The sequence below is a fragment of the Balaenoptera ricei genome, chromosome 16 (genome assembly GCF_028023285.1).
Source record: "Balaenoptera ricei isolate mBalRic1 chromosome 16, mBalRic1.hap2, whole genome shotgun sequence".
In the NCBI taxonomy this organism is placed as follows: domain Eukaryota; kingdom Metazoa; phylum Chordata; class Mammalia; order Artiodactyla; family Balaenopteridae; genus Balaenoptera; species Balaenoptera ricei.
Genome location: NC_082654.1, coordinates 6792838 through 6812718, shown reverse-complemented (window position 1 = coordinate 6812718; position 19881 = coordinate 6792838).

The window sequence follows — 19881 nt, the reverse complement described above, 5'->3', positions numbered from 1 at the left end:
GCTGTCAGTGCAACCACTGACAAAAGTCATATTGAACAACAAACATTTGCTATATGTGTTGTTGAAGAAGAAAACAAGAACATATTGCATTGTTTTCACACCTAGAAGTACAGTTTTTGATTTAAGTAAAGAACTGGAAAAAGAACTTTCAATTTTAGGCATTGATTTGAAAGATTGTTGAGAGTAAGTCTGTGAAAATGGCACAAACATAGTTGGTAAGGAAAAAGGTGTATGGGCCAGAATTTTGTCAAAAATTCAGAAACACCCCACATGTAACTCACAGTTTGGATTTGTCACTAACACATGATCTCAAGTTGGTCCCTAGTGATGTGTCCTTCAGAATAATTAAGCAAGTATAAAAAGTATTTTCTGGATCTTCCCAAAACGGGAAGAGCTTGATCAAACATACATCAAATTTGACCTTACAACCTCTCTCAGGCATACAATGGGAACGCCAACTAATTGCTGTTCAGTTTAAACAAAATATGAGAAAAGTTAAGCAAAACAACAAAACCTCCACCAAAAAAACGAATGGGTAGAAAATGAAATAATCTTGAATTTGCATTATCCACTGTTGCTTGGTATATATTATTGCTTGCTCTCAATAATATTATCAAAAGCTTCAAAAAGAATAGTTTGTGTAGCTACTTCATTTTTTAATTATTAAAAAAATCAAAAGAAAATACATGTGAAATATGTGGCATTGCATTAAAATATAAAGAAATTAACACAAGGAAAAAATAATTGGATAACTATGAAGATCTACATAAAAGTAATTCCCAAATTAGTTTCTATAGAGAGTATTTTCTGGTTATTATGGAATAAGGAATAGTCTCAGTTGAGTAGAGATGTGAAAAAGTTGAGCCATTTACTGATATTTTCAGTTTTCTTTATAAAAGCCCAGCACTGAAAGACTTGAAAGAAGGAATTAAGAAATATTGAATAAATCTAGACACTGCTTTAAGAGATGGCTAGAATTGCTAAATAGATGATAGTAATTTATATGATAAAATTATATTTTCTGCAATAATTTATCATATTTGATGCCATTTTAATATGTGAACGTGACATGTACAGTTCATGATCATTTTGGACTCTGTTGCTTGAGGTTTATTGATGACTCTAGTAGTTACCACTTCACAAAGTTTCTCCAACTTGAAATTAATAAAAATCTAAGAACTATGGTTAACTCGAGAAATGTCTAATATGGCATTATTCCATACAATATGTAAGTTATATGAAAATCTCTATAATGACAATAGAATAATTTTGCTGAAATAAAAATAAGAAATATAGGGCTTCCCTGGTGGCGCAGTGGTTGAGAATCTGCCTGCCAATGCAGGGGACACGGGTTCGAGCCCTGATCCGGGAAGATCCCACATGCCGCGGAGCAACTGGGCCCGTGAGCCACAATTGCTGAGCCTGCGCGTCTGGAGCCTGTGCTCCGCAACAAGAGAGGCCTCGATAGTGAGAGGCCCGCGCACCGCGATGAAGAGTGGCCCCCGCTTGCCACAACTAGAGAAAGCCCTCACAGAGAAATGAAGACCCAACACAGCCATAAAAATAAATTTTAAAAAATGAATTAAAAAAAAATAAGAAGAAGAAATATAAACTTTATGCTGTAAGTAATCTATGAATTACGCATCTCTATTTTATTACTTACCATCCATTACTGACCCATCAGCAAAATGTGTACACATACACAATAATTAAATTTGGTCATCTTTGATATTTTGCTAACTTTCTGTCATGTAAAAACTATAGTCAAACATATTTTTAACATATTACAACATATTTATTTTAATGGGTTAATATTTAACATATATCTAAAATTTTAACATATTTAAACATATATTTTTAAATTTTTCTTATGACGGTGCAGCTCTCAAGTGAGGAGGATGGGACATACTTTAATAGCTTGTTAGATTGATGGTATTTTGAATGATCATCATGGACATGTGGTATGAGGGCTTCCACTTGTGCTCTTGTCCCAGGAAGAGAACTTTTCTGATCCAACGACAGAGACATCTATCCCCAGTTCATTCAGTGACATTCCTGGAACTCCAACAACCCTTTCTCTTCTCCTCACCTTGACTGGTTTTAACTCAGTGTCTGTGAGGTGGAAACAGGGGCTGGGGGAGCATCCAGCATTGGCCTGTCCCCAGACCCCTGGGACTCAAGCTGCCCAGAAGGAGTACTCAGCACCAGCCCCTGGACCCTTCAGCTGACCTCCTGTCTGCTGATGGCTCCCATACAGCAGAGCCCCTTTGCCCCAGGTGCCCTATTCCTGCAGGACATGGTTGGGAAGATGGCCCACTTGTGTCACCCAGAGTGACTGACTCTCTCTAGCTTCAGTTCATTAATCCCAGGGCCCAGTGTGTACCCCTAGAACTAAAACTGTGTGCTTGGAGCACCATCACTGACAGGTCCCCCTGAATATCGTAGCTGCAATGGGGAAGGCGGGGTCCCCCCAAATCCCCCCCAAGGTGGAGTCTGCAGCCAGCTTGTTGCTCTGCCTTGGTGTCCTGACAAAGCCCAGGCTCCCCACACTTAGAGGTGGCTCTCTCCTTCTGTATGAGTTTCCTGCTGCTGCTGCTGCAACAAATGACCACAAACTTAATGGCTTAAAACCATACAAATTTATTTGGAAGCCAGGAGTCTAAAATGGGTCTCACTGGGCTAAAGTCAAGGTATTGGCAGGGCTGCTTCCTTCTGGAGGCTTGAGGGTGAGTCCATTTTCTTGCCTTTTCAGGCTTCTGGAAGCTGCCTGCATTTCTTGTTCTGTAGCCCCTTCCATCTTCAAAGCCAGCAGTGGCATACTGAGTCTTTCTTACATTGCATCACTCCGACCCTCTTTCCTGTCTTCCTCTTTGACTTACTAGGACCAGAGGACGTACTGCGTGTGACCTGGCTTGATTCCTATGCCCGTGCCTGAACTGGGCTCAGGGAACGGGGTGGCATTACTAGCTCAATTTGAGTCATGTACGTGTCCATCCTTCCAGCCAGACAGGTAGGGTGCAGTAAGGGGCGGCCCTCAGCAGGAGCACAGGGTTGAAGCAAAGGAAGAATTTTCTGAAAGGTCTCACATGCTCTTTCTGAACGAACAAAACAATACATATCTACTACAAATATTCATTATTTAAAATCATGGGAAAATATTAAAAATTCAGAGTAAAAATAATCCTGTCATCCCAAAACAACTGTGGTTATTAACACTATGGAATATTTCCTGCAAGTCTTTTTTCTTTTTTTCTAGGCACGTGTGTGCATGTTGAATGCAGTCTTACCAGACTGTATTGGCAATTTTGCATCCTGCTCTTTTTACTTGAAATTATAACAGAAGGATTTTCTCATGTTGTTTCCTTTGACTCTGTGCCCTGCACAATCACTTCCTTTCCCACTCAGCTCTTTGGCAGCAGAATTTGTAGACTGCACAAATAACGGGAAGGAGTAGGGGCTTTTTTTGATCTGGGGGAATTTGAGCAAAGAGAGGAGAAAGAGGGAATAAAAGGACAAGCCTGTCTGACCTCACAGAGCTGCTAAGATGAACAAATGACATATTATGTGTGAGAGTGCCTTGGAAATGGCTTATGTATCAAAGGTATAGTCATTAATCACCAAATGCTTTTTTCCAAATTTTAAAAATAATTGTGCCCACCGGAGAGTCCTGAATGCCAATGGGAAGCTGTGCTCCCCCAGCACAGAGTCCTGCAAGGAAAGGAGTGATTTCCCAGAGAATCCATGGATGGCTGTGTGTGGTGGAGGGAGGGGGAGGCGGGGAGGTAGTAACAGGGTTTTCCAAAAGCACTTTCAGCTTCAGGTGAGGAGAGGATGCAACTCTGAGAGCTGCTGATAGTACATGCATCCAAACCCACAGGCTTTGAAGCTCCTTAATTGAAATTCACATCAAAACCTAATTCTGGCGTAGCTCAACTTGACTACTATGAATGATGAAAATAAATCCCTGGGTCACTCAAGGATAGTGGTTGAGTAAAACTTGTTTGCTGGCACAGAGACAACATTTCAACTGGAATTAAACTGTCTTCATTTAACAGCACTAAATTTTCTGTCATTCTCTGACTTGGATTTTCTTTTGTCTCAAGATAACATGGACAGGACCCAGGTATTGTCAGTGCCTCAGAGAAGACAGTTCATATATGCAGCCAAATGTGGCTGCAGGCTTAGCCGGTATTCAGTGGGCTGTGTTTTCTTTGAAGAAGAGCCAAGGGAAGCCATCCTCACCCTGTCCATCCCACCCATTAACAAGTTCTGCCACTTCTCTCTCTAGATTCTCCTCTGCTACCACCCGTAGCAGACCAGACCAGTAGCTGGACCGTGCTCATCCTACCTGCACACCTGCAGGCTAGCCTCACAAGAGCAAGAATGACCTTTCAAAATCCAAGACCACATGTGCCATTCCCCTGCTCACAGCCCTCCAAGAGCTTCTTGTTGCAGTGAGATCAAAATCCCCACTCCACCATGGCCCTGATCCTGCAATGGAATGCCTTTCTGACCACCCCCATCTCCCTTTCCCCACATACCACAGCCCAGACACTCGTGCTTCCTTTTTAGTTCCTGAGCACCCCACACTGCTTCCCGCCTCAGGGCCTTGGCACTTGCTGGTGCCTTGCCTGAGCTGCTTCCCCCCAACTCATCACACCAAAGACTCAGATTATTTAACTCTTGACTCAAAGTCCAGATCATCCTTAGTGAGACTTCCTTGAACATTTCCTGTTTTACTGCATTTCTTGTTTTTTCATTCATGCATGCTTATCTTCTGTCTCCCCAACTCAAAGTAAGCTCCTTGAAAGCAGGAATGTTATTGATCTCTGTCAACACAATTTATTAAGAACCTGCTGGATATTTAATAAATATTAGTTGAAGGAAAGAATGAATGAACGTCCAATTCTGAGAAGACACATTTCTTATTAGACATGGAAAATGATATTCTGGAGAATCAGTTTCACTCCAGTCAACGTCCCCTTGGTTTTTACCACTAGTTTTCTGCATATTGTACTTGTCTTTGAGCTATGAAAGGATCCCCTTAACACTCACTAGGTCAGGCAAGTGAAAGTCTTATTTCCAGTAAGGGAAGAGAAAGCATGAATCTAACTAAAATGTCACTTTGCCCTACGGTGTGAAAAACATTTTTAAATTCTCCATTCACTCTTTTGTGGTAGTATCCTTTGTCAAAATCTTTTCTCCAAATTTTGTTCATGCCTGATAAATGGAAGAAGAGAGTTTCCCCAGTATACCATAAAAACATACCCAGCTAGATGGAGTTTATGAGTTTTAAGCACCTTCTTAACTTGCAGGCCTTGGTCAGTTGGAAGTAAAAGTGGACAGGGGGGAGAAAAGGGCTAATTTAACTTTAGTGTCCAGAAGCCTTCTGAGAAGGAAGGGATCAAGGCCCCAAACTCTCCTTACCAAAGTTCAAAATGTCTGAAGCCTGCCAGGTGGGCTGTGTGGTCCTGGCCAACATGTAATGGGGAAAGTGCCCGAAAGCTTCTTCTGGCCTCACATTTCCACTTCTGGGAACATACCTCATCCCTCTGGCCAGGCGTGGGTAAGTGACCCATCCTGGGCCAATTATAATCCTCCATCACCCGGACTGCCCAGGGATGGTCACACGATCCTACCAGGCCAATCAGAGTCCTTCCCTGGGACTTTGATGGCTGGAGCCAGAAGAGAAGAGTCCTCTGTGATGGACATCAGCCCAGAGGGGCTTGAGATCAAGTTCCCTGAAGAAAGCCCTCTTGCTGTCAGAAGGAGCAAAACAATCAGAGAGGTCGACAGACAGACAGGAGACAGAGAGTCCCTAGGGCACCTGGGCCCAGAGCAGGAGGAGCCTGTGCCCACCCCAAAGCCTCTGGCCCACCTGGGTTCTCCAGCAGCAGAAGCAGCATCCTGGGGCCAGCTTCCCACCTCGAGTCCTGGCCGCTTTCTTCTTCTCTGCCTGGGCTTTCCCCAGCAGACAACCCCAAGGTACAGTGAAGCTTAGGTTCCCAGGGGCAGCCCTCAGTCAGCAGGGGAAGGCAGTTGGTGGATAAGTGCCTCAGCCTCCCCAGCCTGCACTGGAAGAGTCTGGCTTCTCCAGGGTCCCTGCCAGAGAGCCCAGCTGTCCAAGGCAGTAACTCAACACTCACTTGCGTCCTCATGGCTATTCTTGCTTCCCTGTTGTACTTTCCCCTACATCCTCACTCGGGCTTTCCGGAAACACCTTCTAAATAAATGACCTGCAGCCATGTCCCTGTCTCAGGCTCATCTTTTGGGGAACCCTAACCAGACGTGGCCTGGCTATGGTCATCCCCGAAGCCAGTCTCTCTATGCCCTTCTGGGGGCTGTATTGCCTGAACCTAAAAATTCCCTTTTGGCCTAAACTTGTGGAATTGAATTTGGCTTCTGTCACTCTCAAGGAACCCTGAAAAAAACAAAAACAAACATAGATGGGCAAGTCACTGCAGAGAACAGGCTTTGAGGGAAGTGGCCGTTTGCTAGAGGTGGGGAGTGGCGAACTTCTGACCCTATCCGGGCTCACGCATCCCCGTCTGTGGAAGTAAGTGGGTCTGAAAAGCAGCAGCCCTGGGAGCACGACCAGCTGGACACAGCCTTGCGTGGGGAGGGGACTGTCTGTCCTCCCACCAGGAGGAGCTTGTGGCCACAGTGCAGCAGGGAGACTAGGAGCCTGAGCTCCACTTACGAGGCTTCAGTGACACGTTCCACAGGGCAAGCAGGGCTCTCCCCAGACCGCGGCTCCAGACGTTGGGGTCAGAGATGGAGTGGCACGCCTCCTGAGGTAGCCAGCTGGAGCGGGCGGGTCTGAGTGCCCTCCAATGGCAGAGGCAACTGAGTCAGGAAGCAAAGGGACACGTGGCCCCTCGGGCCTGACAGCTCACGGCCAGGGAGGTGGGCAGGCAGGGGTGGGGTGGTACCTGCCAGGTCACTGCTGGGCCTGTAGCTTACATCCTAAGTGCTATGTCATCCATAGGAAGAGCCATGGCTTTCACCTCTGGGATGTCTAGCAATGAGGCACTTTCACACCCATTATCCAACTCTGTGTTCTCAACCTAGAATCTAGAACACAGACTTCAGGCACATTTCACAGAGGAGGAAGCTAAGGCTCTGGGAGGTGAGGTGGCTGCCAGCACCCCCTGGCTAAGGTGCGTCCCTAAAAAGAGAAAAGAGAAAGAAGCTTCCGCAGGCTCCAGAGCTTGGGCAAGTCTTTCAAGTACAGGTGAGTAATTTCACGGTCAGTTCTCCCATTCAGCTGAGTGCATACTTACAGATTGGAATTGTTGACCAAATGCACTACATTTTACTGTTTATTTGTGTGAACTTGGCTATTTAATTAGCTGCTTAAAAGTTTAGAGAGTGACTCAGCTGCTAATATACCTATAGGCACAAATCTACCATTTGTTCATTCAGATAATCCACAAATAAGCCCTAGGAATTTACTTGGATTAAGAGCCCAAAGTCTTCTTGAGATGTCATTTTTCAGTGCTTATTTCACTTTGGGTTGCTAGGAGATAAATTGGTTTTTTAAAAAAGCAATTTGCATAAAGACCAGGAAAGCATTTTAATAATGTCAATATATAGCCAAATGGACTAAAGTGCTAAAGTAACTATTTTTCACTGGATAATTAAGCCTCCAAATTTAAATGTTATAAAAAGAGATATACTTGTATTCCATGGAGGTCTACCCACTTAGGTAGCTAATTATTTCTCAAGAACAACACTGAGTCATGTTAGACATCTTCTTGCTAATCTAATAACATCAAGCTATGGGGAGATGGTTCCTATCCTATCACGTAATCAGGAATGGAAAGCGGGTACGGTTTTAATTGCAGATTTGTGAGAAATTCATTTTTCTGATCACTAGCACAAATCTGACAATCTGTCTGGCAGCCAGGAACTAAATTAAAGAAGTTTTCTTTCCCTGATACATATGCTATAAATCTCACTAATTCAAACTGATGGAGAGGAACAGCCAATCTATTTTGGTGAAAAATATTCACCGCAGGACTTGCTTAATACTTGAAAATTTTTTTCTTTCAAGTCCAAACACAATCTTGAGTCTGGTACAGAATTATCAATACAAAAGTGTTAATCATTATTATTGTCTCAATATAGGTACACAGACTAGAAGAAACTTTGAGAAGAAGAATCCCTTAAAATGGCACGGTAGATTGCTTGCAAATGTTTACCAAGAGAACCTGACCATTCCTTCCATCCCTGGACACTAGCCTCTTCACACCATGACTGTACCACTTCTCTCAGACAGAGGAGGGGTCTGCTTCCCCACCCCGGAATCTGGGCGGCCTTGTGACTTGCTTTGCCCAACAGACTCGGGTGGAAGGGACACTGGGTGACCTCAGAGCCTAGGCCTTAAGAGGCCTTGCAGCTTCTAGCTCTACCCTCTTGGAATGCTGCTGCTGCCGCCCTTTGATCAAGCCCCAGCCGGCACTTTGGAGATGAAAGAGCACTAGGAGAGAGAGGCCTAGCAAACGGTACCCACCACCAGACATGTCAGGCTACCTTGGACCAGACAGCCACAGGAAAGCGCTAGACCACTGGAGCCACATGAATGACTCAGGAAGACCAGCAGAACCACCCAGCAGAGCCCAGCCCAAACTGCAGACCTGCAGAATCATGAACAAATAAAACATATTGTTTGAACCCACTAAGTTTTGGGGTGGTTTGTAATATAGCAATAGATAACTGGTACAAATAGTTTTTTTTTTTTCTATTTTTTTTGGCCGCGTCACGCAGCACGCGGGATCTTAGTTTCCCGACCAGGGATTGAACTCATGCCCCCTGCAGTGGAAGTGTGGTGTCTTAACCACTGGACTGCCAGGGAAGTCCCAAATGGGTTGTTGTTTTTTTTTTTTTAATAAATGTAAAAAATTCAGAAATAAAAAAAAAGCACAAAGAAACAATCTTACCTCCAATGTTAATTACCATTAATATGTCAGTATTTTTCTTCCAAATTTTTTCTTTTGTGTTTATTTTTTACATGAATGGAAACATATTAATGTTGCTTTATAAATGTGCTTTTTGGATAAAATGTGAATGTTTTTCTGGGTCATAAAAGTCTTTGTTCAGAGTTCTTTTATGTGATGGTCAGTTGGGTACAGACCCAAGAGGAGCTGCAGGAGAGACCCAGGAAAACAAAGTTATTACACTCACAGGTCTCAGACACGGGAGGCACCCCACACCACACAGGGCCACACAGGGAAGCACCAGGGTGGTCAGGAGGCAGAGGGGCAGAAGCCAAGGGAGAGCAGAGGCCACAGCCTTTATCAGAGTTTCCTCAGGAAGAGGAAGGCAGGGCAGGTAAACAGTTTAGGTAGGATTGGCAAATTTGAATAATTTTGGCAGGCTTTGGGCTATGGGGGTGGTCTCCAGCTGTCTGGTACCTGGCCCTGGGAGGAGTAGGGCCGAAGAATACTGCTTCCTGGGGTCTGCAGGCTAAGTTTGTATGTCAAACGTATACTCCCAGCTGAGCCCTTTGCTATCTCTAACAACTGGCTAGCCCCAGGAGGGACAGCCTCTCCCCAGCCAGAAAGGTTCTTAAGATATCAAAACATCACAATATATAGAAGACAAGAACTATATATAAACAATACAGTCTTAACATCACTTCAAATAATGGCTTATTGTAATGTCTTCACATGGGTCCTCTAGAAAACACAGCCTTAGGCAAGAATTAAAATGATGATGGTTTATTTGTGAGGTGCAGGCCCAGGGCCCAGACAATGAAAAGAAAAACGAAAAAAAAAAACACAAGGTAATGCCCTATAATGAGTCACCATATGCTGGCCACGATCTCGGGACAAGCTGCAAACTGATGCAATAGGTCCCTCAACAGACACGTTCCCTGGGCATTGGAGCTTCCCAGAAGGGCTGCAAGGAGGAAGCTCACCATAGGGTAGTTCCTGAAGGGGAGAAAGAGGATGGGATGTATCTGCCCTATTCCCTCCTGTTTCTCATCTCCAATAAGTCTAAGGTCACCCCCAATAGGGAGCCAGTTCTCCCATACTACCTAGTGGTGTTTGCTCAGGAGGTTCTAGCTTGTGGTGTTTTGTCTAAGTTCAGTAATAGAGGGTGACTTGTGCATATGGGATGCCAAGCCCAAAAGACAGTGGTCATCCTTATCTTCTACTTGACTTTAATGAGAAGGCTTCCAGCATTTCACTAGTAGTGAAATGATACTGATTGACAGTTTCAGGTAGACACTCTTTACCATTTTAAAGGAGTGTCCTATTCCCCATTTACTGAGAAACTATTAGTAATGTTTTTTAAATGTAATCAATATTGGACATTAAATTTTATTAACTATCTTTTCAGAATATATTCAAATAATCTTTTTTTTTGTCTTACGACAAATTATATTAAGAGATTTCCTAATCCTGAACTATCTTTCCATTCCTGGAATGGTGCTTTTAACAGGCTTTTAATATAGTATAAGACCCAATTGCCTAATATTTTATTTAGGATTTCTGCATCTCATATATATTCATATGAGAAGTTACTGTATGGTTTTCCTTTTGGTAATATCTGTAAAGTCTGGGTATCACAATCTATTAGATTGTTCTTGAGCAATCTTCAACTTTGAGCCTCATTTTGCTTTTTCAAATCTGCATAATTTAGGCCCAGGTCTCTTTTTTCACAATCCCCATCACCTGTCTGCAGAGTGTCAGCAGACATTATTAGCATTGTAATGACTTCAGGCAAGTTCCTAATCTCTCTCAGCCTCATTCTCCTCTTTTATTTAAAAAAAGGGGATGGGGTTAATAATAAATACTATCTCACGGTGACAGGACTTTGTGAGGATTAAATGAAATAATGTTTATGAAAGCCTTTAGCACAATGTCACAGAGTAAGTGCTCAAAATGTAGCAGGTATTATTATTATCATTAGGCTAAAGGTTTTTCTTGATAACCACTCCCACCTGATGGAAGTTCATGTCAGTAATGTGCTAAGTGTCTGCTGAATGCTCAGATATGATGTTCGTGAAAATACATTGGAAACGAAAGCACTATACTGATGTTAGCTACCATCAATGACATTGTCTGGTGAAGAAGTATGATTCACATTATGCTGATCTTTTGAACGATGTGGTTTACAGGAACACACCGTGACACCACACAGAGATTCATTACATATAAATATTAAGCAATCGCGGGTACAAAAGTGCCAAAAGTTCTCCTATTGCACGGTTTCAACGTGTCTCTGCAGTTTTGTCCCATTAGTAATTTTTTTTTAATTAATTAATTATTTATTTTTTATTTGGCTGCATTGGGTCTTCCTTGCTGCATGCGGGCTTTCTCTAGTTGTGGCGAGCAGGGGCTACTCTTCGTTGTGGTGCGTGGGCTTCTCATTGCAGTGGCTTCTCTTGTTGCGGAGCAGGGGCTCTAGGTGCGTGGGCTTCAGTAGTTGCGGCACGTGGGCTCAGTAGTTGTGGCGCATGGGCTTAGTTGCTCCGCGGCATGTGGAATCTTCCCGGACCATGGCTCGAACCCACGTCCCCTGCATTGGCAGGCGGATTCTTAACCACTGCGCCACCAGGGAAGCCCCTCCCATTAGCAATTTTAATGGAATATGTTTTTCCCGAACATATGGCCCAGAGGTAAATAGTCTCAACAACAGAATTGGCCTGGGCCTCACTACACTTGAGACAGTACAGCTCAGCATTAGGAGCATGAGTTCTGGGACTGGGGTTCATTTGGGGGGGGGGGTTGTCTTGTTTTCTTACTTGTAAACTGTGAATGATGACGATAGAAACGTCATTTGCAATTGTGAGAACTGAACGCTTTACTGAAGGTAACGTGTTTAAACTAGTGCCTGGCCGATGGGACGTGCCCAATGAGTGTCTGATGTCATTCATATTCTTCCTATGACTGCACTGCACTCTTGATTATCAACAGGAAGAAAGATGCAGGGGGTGGGGTGGGTGGTGGAAGTTTGGGAAATTGTATATAACTGGCTTTCATCCGGGATCCCAGTCCCCAAATCCCCAAAAGGCTGGCCATTTAGTGCTACCTGTAGTAACTGGGAGGCAACAGGGTCCAGACCCAGAGGTGAGGGGCCCCAGGCTACACGGATTTGGCGGTAAGATCTCTCCCACAGGGGGCAGTCGATGGCTGCCTGGATGCCTTCACTCTGCGTGCAGAAACACGCTGGGAAACCCCCCTGACAGAGGCCCTGTGTCCCCACAGGTCTCCCTACACTCTGATTTACTTAAGTCCATAGAAAATTAGTATCCCCGTCTCAAAGCAGATCTCAGTCGTAACACTGAAAGTGTATGTACCTGGAGCTGCCATATGAAAGAGGAAAACCCCTCAAACTCAGAGGATCAAAGAATCAGCAGGTGCATTCACGGTGGTCTGGCTTCCTATGCTGTTGTCGACTGTTCTTTGTTTAAATCAACCTCCTCCCACCTTCATGACAGTCTTTAGTGCCCAACGAGGGAAGGTGGACCTTCGCATTTCACAAGTCAGCGAGCTTTCATTTCCCAGCAGGGTTTTCACAAAGTGACAGCTATAATCAATTTCTAACAAATGACCGTCCTACACAATAGAACTGCAAATAAAACTCTAGATGTTGAATACGCTTATTGTCCTTTCTTGTTTGCAAACATGTATCCAGTGAGGTCTTGATTATTTCAGAGTTGGGAAAAACAAAATTGTCTTCCAGCCTGTTAGCACACTAGTTGATTTTTCTGGCTCCTGGAGAAATGCCTTTTTGGAAGAGCTTGTACGTCCTAAACCCACCCCCTGGAAGAAAACCCTGGTAAAGACGGTGGGCCTGAAGAGCGTGAAGGTGCAGGCGGCAGGTGGAGACCATTGGCATGAAGACAAGATACCCACGTGGCACCTCTGGCCCACATCTGGCCCTCCACCAGTGGGTTCTGACCCTACATAACAAGTCTCCCCTAACCACATGCTCATAAATTCAGCATGATTCTTCCTTTGCTTGTACAAAATGTAATTACTTGAACTTTATGTTTAGATTCCAAAGGAAAGGAATCATTCCCAACTTCTGAGAAGTTGCCAGACTCTAGAGAAGATAATATAATCTGAAGACCTGGGCTTCTTATCCTGGTTTGGCCACTTGTTGTGTGACTTCACACAACATAATTAGCTTCTCTGGACTTCGGTCTCATTAAGGTAAAAAGGTCTGCTGTGCTCGCCTTAAAGTGTCGTTACGATACTCAAACAGGCTAATACATTAGAAAATTCTTAGAAGGTACAAAGTATCACACAAACGTAAGGTATTTTATAATGACCTCGTGTGAGGTTAGCTCCTATGAAATGCTTTGATGATGAAATATAAAATAAAATTTAGAAAATGAGCAGATGCACAGAGGACAAGTATTATATTATTCCACTTATATGAGGTACCTAGAATAGGCAAATGCACAGAGACAGAAGCAGAATAGGGGTTACCTGGGGTGGGGGAAGGGGAATGGAGAGATAGTGTTTAATGGGGACAGAGTTTCTGTTGGGATGATGAAAAAGTTCTGGAGATGGATGCTGCTGGTGGTGGTTATACAACATTGTGAATGTTCTTAATGCCACTGAATTGTACACTTAAAATGCTGAATTTTATGTTATATACATTTTCCCACAATGCAAATAAATAAATAAACAAACAGATGGCTTTGGAGACACAGGATTATTTACAAGCAAGGAATTTAACTTACATGTAATCAGAAATGGTTGTGTCCATGTTGGACATGTTCTCTTTCTGTGGTCAAAGCATGTAAGTAGCCAAATCATCATCAGAAGACATTTATTCTTTTGCCTTTTGACTGGTAATATTCATGTTCATTGATAACCATCCCTGCCCTTATTTCCTCATCAAGAATGGCCTGGCTGTTGGCCTGCTCCATTAGCCAGGACAAACTCTCCTTCCTTAGATGGACATGAACAAATACCACCACCGTTTGCTCACTCTCTCCTCTATTTCGTGTCCAGGGCTGACCACGTCTCCTGCACAGAAGAGTCTCTTTCCTTAGACTGGTTGTAATTGAAACAGGGAATGCACAAACTCCCTAGTTACAGATGACCTTATAATTTATCCTCCAAAACAGGGTGTTTTCAAGAAAGGGGGACCACAGCCATAAGTTGGAACTGTCTCAGGAAAACCACGATGTAGGATCATGCTGTATCTCTCCCAACCCATCGATGCTGCTCTTACAGATAAAATCCTGGCCATTTCTTTCCCTCTTACCTCACTCTGTCCTCTCTCCAAGGAGGGGATCCAGGGAGAGAACTGAGTTATTCAGACGAATTTTGATAAACACCTTGGAATGGAAGCTGAAACCCAGGAAGATGCCTTGATGTGAGTGGGAACGGTCTGTGGCCAGTGAGGTGAAGAGCATGTCTGTTCTCCAGGGAAATGGAGAAGGAAGAGGGGTACGTGGGATGAAACCCACAGAAAGGCAGAAGGCCGCCTGCTCGTTGGTTAGAACACCCCAAGCCCAAGCACACACACCAAACGCTGAGTGAAGCTCCCAGAGGCAGGAAGTGTCATGCATCTGGGTGTTTGGGGAAATCAGTAAAGACGGGGGTCTTTACAAGCTACATTTTTGAGGATGAACCTCAAAAATATGATGCTAAGTGCAAGATGCCAGACACAAAGGCCTCATATTACATGATTCCATTTATATGAAACACCCAGAACAGGTAAATCCACAGAGTCAGAGTGCAGATCAGTGTCTGCCAGGGGATAGGAGGGGAAAGGGTGAGTGACGAGTTAATGACACAGGCTTTATTTCGGGGTGATGAAAATATTTTGGAGCTAGATAGAGGAGGTGGTTGCACAACACTGTGAATGTAATTAAATGCCACTGAATTGTTCGCTTTAAAATGGTTAATTTTATATTATGTGAATTTCATCTGAATTGAAAAAAAAAAAAAAAAAAAAAAACCTGGTCTCCCTAGCAGAGCGGCGCAGGAGTGTGTTGACAGAGGAGCACACAGCACAGGCCAGAGGGGCTGGACTGGGAGCTGAGGGTCCCACACAACCAGACTTCCAAGAGGCGGGAGGCCCAGCTGCCATCTGGGTTAGGCTGCGGGGAGAGGGGCTCATCTCACTTTAGCCCACAAGAACTTAAATGTTAAACTTCTGGTTTCCCGCACATAGTAGCTAGCTGTCTTCTCAAATACACAGAGCAATAGACTGTTTGCTGGGTACACATTTAAACAAGAAAAGGTTGAATGTGAAGGTATGAAAAAAAAGATGTCCCAGCTAAGCGAGCACAAAAAGAAAGCAGATGCAGTAAAATTAATACCAGACAAAATTGAAAATCATTAAAGGAGGCAACAGGGATGTTTTATGCTGATAAGAAGTTTAAGCCTGAGCTTTTATATACTTGACAACATAGCTTCAAAACTGTGAAGCACTTAGAAAGATCAGAAGGGATTGGTAAGCCTGCATTATAGTTTAATACGCCTCCCTCAGAAATTGATCAAGTAGACCAAAAGTTTTTCCCCCAAAAAGAACACCCAAACCCACATTTTTAGAAATTTTAAAACAAAATTCAACACAAAATATCAAAATCTATGTGTTTTGCTAATGTTTTACCTAGAGGGAAAGTCAGAGTTTTAAGTATATATATATTAGAAAAAAGAAAGATTAAATATGGATAAACTGGCTTAACAAGTGAGAAGAAGAACAGCAGCATAATCACAAAGAAAGCAGAAGAAGGAAATTATAAAGCCGGCAAGAAATACATAGAATAAAATAAAAGAGAGAATCCACAAAACCAATATCTGTTTTTCAAGAGATTAATTTAAATAGATAAACTTATGGCAAGTTTGGGTGAAGAAGAGATAGAAGGAGATAAAGAAAAGGCACAATACAAACTGTCAGGCATGAAAGGGGGAATATAATTATAATCATAATTAAGATTTTAAACATCAGAAGAATACTTTGATGTAAAAAAGTATTCTTTACACCACGGTTTGAAAACTTAAGTGAAAATGACTAATTTGCTAGAAATACGTATTACAAATAGTAAATTTAGAAAAAACAGAAATTGGAACAGATCTATTAAATAAATTGAATCATAATTAAAACTCTTCTCACACAAAAGGCCTCTGATCCAGCATGTTGACAGGTAAGTTTTACCAAACCTTCGAATAATAAGTAGATTATCTCTCACTGCTGTAAACTATTCCCCCTCCAAAATACATGAATAAGTAAATAGAGGAAAAGTTGCCCCAAATCATTTTACAAAGCTAGCATCATGTTAACGTCAAAACCAGACAAGAACATTTAGAAAAGGAAAAGTATTGGCCAATTTTACGCAGCAGCTTCCTGGCTAAAACTCCTGCTATTCTTGCCCCCTTAGTTTATTCTGCTTGAAGCCCAGCATGATGCATTTAAAGTATATCAGATTATGGCACCACCTATATACTCTGGCCCCCGGCCACCTCTCTGTCCTGTCCTCTGCCTAGCTCCCTTGCTGCTCGTCATGCTCAGCAAGAGTACTCCTGCCCCAGGGCCTTTGCACTGGCTGTCCCTCTGCCAGGACCACTCTTCTCCCCACATTCACATGGCTCTCTCCCCACTTTCATTCAGCCTCTGTTCAACTGTCCTCTGCTCAGAGGCCTCCCTGACCACTTTTGTCTAAGATAGCAGTCATCCCCCACCTCTCTCACCCTTTGTAGAAAGTATGGACTTTCTACACCATCGACAGCATTGTCTATTGCTATGGTCTGAATTGTGTCTCCTCCCCCTCCCTCCACAAATTCATATTGAAGTCCTAACCCCCAGTGTGATGATATTTGGAGATGGGGCCTTTGGGAGGTAATTAGGTTTAGATGAAGTCATGGGGGTGGGGCCCTCATGATGGGATTAGTGCCCTTATAAAAAGGGACCCTAGAGAGCATAACTGCATCTTGACCAGGTAGTATTTATCTCAGGAATGCAAGAATAATTTAACATGAGAAAATTTGCTGATGTAACTGCTATGGGCTGACTAATGCCCACCACCTCTACTAAAGATATCCATGTCCTAATCTCTGGAACCTATGAATATGCTACCTTGTGTGGCAAAAGAAATGCTGCAGGTGTGATTAAGTTAAAATGTGGAGCTTGGAAACCTATCCTGGATAATCCAGGTGGGCTCAATGTAGTCACAAGGATCCTTATGAGAAAAGACAGGAGGGTCAGAGAAGGAGATGTGAGGACAGAAATAAAGATGTGAGAGAGAGAGAAAGAAAGGGATGGCGAGAGGTGTTGAGATTTGAAGATGCTAAACTGTTGGCTTTGAAGATGGAGGAAGGGGCCATGAGCCAAGGAATGTGGGCAGCCTGTAGAAGATGAGAAGAAAACAGATTCTCCCCTAGAGCCTCCAGAAGGAATGGAGTCGGGCTGACACCTTAATTTTAAGGCTTTTGACCTTCAGAATTATAAGGTAATAAATGTGCTGCTTTAAGCCACTAAATTTGTGGTGATTAGTTAGAGCAGCACTAGGAAACTAATACAGTAACTTACATTAACAGATTAAAGGGAAAAAATCATCTCCATAGATGCGGAGAGAGCACTCAGCACCTGCTATGACGTGGGCAGGGCAGGCCCTTGGTGCTACTGGCAAGGCCAAGGTTAGACATTCGTTACGGAGCACTGTTCCCTGTGCAACTGAGTATAACGGACGACCTGGGACTCTTGATTCTGACCTTTCTGGATGGGAATCTTGGCTCACGATGCAGAGTGTAAATTTGGACAAGTGACATAATTTCTTGCATTACTTTTCTCATGTGTAAAGAATCAACCTACATTGAAAGCCACCATGGGGTTACATGAGGTGGACCACGTAACACTCCTGGAATGCAGCCCATACTCAGTAAGTGCTCAAAACCAGCTAGCTCCTGTGGGCTGCCTGCCCTGGGATGGTGCCCTGCGGGTTTAGGGGAGTGACCCCATCACACTGTTGGCTTCACCGTCCATCACCCAGATCTGCCAAGTGCCGCACCGCCCAGCTTCCTATTCCATCCAGTGCAGGTGGGGTCTGGACCTCAGGCTTGGACTGACCCTACTTCCCTCTGCAGGTGAAGTCAGCGCACTGTCCCACTGGATGAGGTCCCTCCAGAGCCCAGGCACCTCCTCAGGCTTCAGGCCACCTGCAAATTTGATTCCAGCCTCTTGTCCAGCATTCGCAGGACACATGGATTTCCTACCCCTCCCCCATGTGGCTGTTTGCCATATTCTCCAGACTGCCTTTGAAGATCCCAGTGCCAATAACAATCTAACAATGACAATAATAACATGCATTGGTTGGGTTACAGCCCAGGGCAGGCCCTGCCCATCTGTTATTTGTTAGCTCACAGCAACCCTGCAGTAGAGCAACAGTGGAGGAAACCAGGTCACCTGGGTGACACCCAGGCCAGTGCTCTTTCTCTCTTCATTCCCCCCACCCCTTGGTCGGGGTTTGCACAGCTCAGCAGCCAGTTCACATTGATCAATAAAAAGTGGGACCTTAGGAAAGTCTGTGCTTGGGGCCCATGACAAGGCCAACTCTCTCCAAACCCACAGAGCCCAGCTGATAAACATCTATCGCTCAATGGGCCTAATTTTTGTGCTCAGAAAAAAAAACCCAGAAAGTGCATTCCTGCCATTCTCAACATTTAACTCCATACTTCACTCATCAGTAGATCTCACTGATTTTTCACTTGAAGGTTTTCAGAAACCCAGTGGATTGATTACAGGAAATCAAATCCACTCAGAGAATAGCCGAGCCCTGTTTCATCACTGGCCAGGCTCAGAATTGTTTCAACAATAACTGACTTTACCTGAATTAAACAGCACATTTTCTGTAGGAAAAAAAATGACTAACACTAAATAGCCTTGAAATTTCCATACCATTGTTGGAACTCCTAATCCACAATTATTTCTTTGGTCCCACTGACCAGCCCATTAACAATAACGTGGAGCTAAAGGTGAAGTTGACACTATCAACCATGTGGTTCCGAAAGTGGAAACTCTCTGTGGAGTCTTATCTCTCTAAACCATCACCTTGCTGCCCTTCTCGTGTACTCTGTGTTCGTCACCTGAAAAATCACTCACTTAACGGTTGAAAGGTGTACTCATCGTGGATTTTTCTTCTTAAAAAAAAAAAAAAAGAAAAAAACACTCTTTCATTATGAAATGTAACCACATTAAAGAAAATTTGCAAAATGGAAAAAAAGAAAACAAAGAAACACCCATAATCCCAGCAAGATGAGCCAGCTAATGGTTCACGGTGAATGTCCACATGGTGATCCTTGCAGATGTCCACCTGAGGTCCACCCGCGTGGTGACAGGCCCCACCGCTTCCCAGCAGGGGCGGCTTCCTATTTGGGGTGTGCACATGCACACACGTGCATTCTTGTTGGTGATGCTCTCTCCTATTCATTTTTCATTTTTGGTCTTGTTCTTCTGCCTCCCCTTCCAGGCAAAGTTCTTTAAGAGATGACTCTCTCATTAACGTGCTCTCAATTCCACACATGCAGGAGGAAATGAATACAGAGCGGAAGGAACCTGCCCCTCTGCCTGCGGGAAGAGGGCCCACGTGTGCACAGGGTTCACCCACCCCCAGGGGCCACACGACTCCCCGGAATTAGTAACACCTCACTGCTTCAAACAACTTGATGAAAAATCCTGCAATGAAACCTCCCCCGAGTTTGTGCAGATACAGCATGGTAGCCCAGTATTTCAGGGTGAGCACTGGCCAGAAGCCCCCAAAACGTGAATCAGAGTCCTGACTGTGATCTTTCACAAGTGGCTCACTGCTCGGAGCCACCTGTAAATGTGAGCGAGAAGTCGCTAAGGACCCCTGGGGGGGCCTTCCCGGGCTCCCCGGCCGCCGCAGCTCTCTTGTGGGAGCTGTGA